Source organism: Octopus bimaculoides, chromosome 19, assembly GCF_046866305.1.
Source record: "Octopus bimaculoides isolate indiv1 chromosome 19, ASM4686630v1, whole genome shotgun sequence".
Lineage (NCBI taxonomy): Eukaryota > Metazoa > Mollusca > Cephalopoda > Octopoda > Octopodidae > Octopus > Octopus bimaculoides.
In genome coordinates this window covers 53,869,809-53,872,308 of record NC_142946.1, presented here as the reverse complement: position 1 = coordinate 53,872,308, position 2,500 = coordinate 53,869,809, and the positions used below count along the sequence as shown (strand labels likewise).

The 2,500-nt window shown below is 38.6% G+C and overlaps 1 long non-coding RNA gene across 1 annotated transcript in view; it reads left to right on the top strand.

The window, feature by feature from the left end:
• The window catches only part of LOC106875402 (uncharacterized), a 306,368-nt gene that overhangs the window by 126,829 nt on the left and 177,039 nt on the right, over nucleotides 1–2,500 (top strand). Inside the window, exon 2 of the long non-coding RNA XR_016237453.1 lies at nucleotides 2,175–2,295. This is a non-coding gene — a long non-coding RNA (uncharacterized LOC106875402). The remainder of the gene's footprint in view (nucleotides 1–2,174; nucleotides 2,296–2,500) is intronic.

Here is a 2,500-nt window from a genome sequence, read left to right as displayed (position 1 = left end):
TAATACATATCGCAATTCTTTTGCATTTATAAACCCCATGTCGAGTCTTTCATTTTTTTTTTCTTTTTAAATCAGAAACCAAATCTATTTCTTAAGGTCGATTAGGCTCCAAATACTTGTGTTACGCCGAAAACATTAAAAGAAAAAAAAGAAAAATTTAAATCCAAAATCAGTTTTAAAAAGAAGTCAGAAATAATTTTCAATACGAAATTCATTATAAATGCACTTATTTAAGCTATCCGAACACCTGACGTGCATCCGATCACAAGTATTCATTGAGAGACAGGCATGTTTTTCTTCTCAAAATACTAAATGCGTAACTAATGGAGCCAATTTTATATTTCATTTCAAGTGCATTCACGATAGATTAGTTAATGGCATCCTTGCTGTAAATGCAGTTTAAGTTGAGGCAATGCAAATTTAGTCTAATTAACAATACGACTTAATCTGTCTGATTGGATCCAACGCGTATGCACATCATTACGCAGTCGCTCGACCAGTGAGAAACTTCAGTCAAATCTTCTTCAAATACCATTTTATAGTTTTAAAGCAGTTAGGCGCAGGCGTAGCTGTGTGGTAAGAAGCTTGCTTCCCAATCGCATGTTGCCGGGTTCAGTCCCACCGCGTCTCCTTGGGAAAGTTTCGTCTGCTATAGCCTCGGACCGACCAACGCCTTGTAAATGGATTTGTTAGAGAAACTGAAAGAAATCCCGTCGTATATGTATGTACGTATGTATGTATGTATCTATCTATCTATCGTTCCATCCATCTGTCTCTTTGTCTCTCTGCCTTCCTACCTGTCCGTCCGTCCGTCCGTCCGTGCGTCCGTCCGTCTCTCTGTTTGTGTGTGGGTGTATGTGCGCGCGTCTGTTTCTCTCTCTCTCTCTCTCTTTCTCTATCTATCTAAATTTTCTTTAATCTCTCTAAATCTCTACATTAATTCACCACCACCGCCGCCGCCGCCCCCACCGCCCCCATGATTCAGTTATATCTTCAGTACACTTGCACTTTAATAAAACACAGTTCACCATTACACCACATGGACAGGTGAAGAGAATGACGATGCTCGTTGCGATGGTGATGACCACTTCAATTTGTTTCCTGCTCCATCCAGCTTAGAGCGATCGTGACGGCATGCATGTACGCATACACACAGACACACATAAATACACAATACGAATGATACATACTTACATGCATTCATGCACTCACATACATGCGTACAAACATACACACACACACACACACACACACATATATATACATAAATGCATACATACATCCATACACACATACATACATACATACATGCACAAATACATACTCTTTACTCTTTTACTTGTTTCAATCATTTGACTGCGGCCATGCTGGAGCACCGCCTTTTTAGTCGAGCTAATCGACCCCGGGACTTATTCTTTGTAAGCCTAGTACTTACTCTATCGGTCTCTTTTACCGAACCGCTAATTTACAGGGACGTAAACACACCAGCATGGATTGTCAAGCGATGTTGGGGGTGGGGTCAAACACAGACACACAAACATACACACACACATATATATATATACATATATACAATGGGCTTCTTTCAGTTTCGGTCTAACAAATCCACTCACAAAGCTTTGGTCGGTCCGAGGCTATAGTAGAAGACACTTGCCTAAGGTGCCACGCAGTGGGACTGAACCCGGAACCATGTAGTTGGTAAGCAAGCTATTTACCTCACAGCCACTCCTGCGCCTAGACACTAAAACAAATTATTTTTGCTTGATTTTGGCTGCGAAACGTCTGTCATCTTATGGATATCAACTGGTCAAATAAATATATTCCTCTCATACCTCCTGACTTTCTTTCTATTCTATATACTCTTCATGAAATAATTTTCAATGATTGGATTTACTGGATATCCACTGCGTAGAACACCACATTATATTCCTACGTATTAGTTTACAATGTGTTGTGTAGACGGATCCACGAAAGGAGCTTCTTTGTGATTACCACTGCATTATATAAATCCATATATTGTACATTAAATTTATACATCCATATCCGTTAACGGTTATTTCTAATACTTTTTTTCGCTGTATTGCGTATTCGTTTCTTTTTTGCATCTGCGATTTTATTATTGATCTTCGATATTAATGAAGCTATATCCTTAAATTTGCTGCTTTTCTTTATAGGAAACGAGAAGATACATCGCGGAACTATTATTTTAACGTGTTATATCTATTCATCACCAGAAGAGACACATCTGCACCGTCGGATGCTCCTGAATCAGTTGTGAACTATCCTTCCCGCGAGGTATCAATATTAAATGTGTCGAAACAATTGTAGTAATTAATGAAAATTCTCGTATCTTCCCTCTTCTGTCTCTCATTTACCATCTCTCTCTCTCTCTCTCTCTCTCTCTTAAATATTTTCTCTTAAATATTTTCGTAGGAATTGTAACAATTTTTTTCACAGTTTGGTGATATCTTCCAATTATTTTAGAGATTTCTAATGTCGG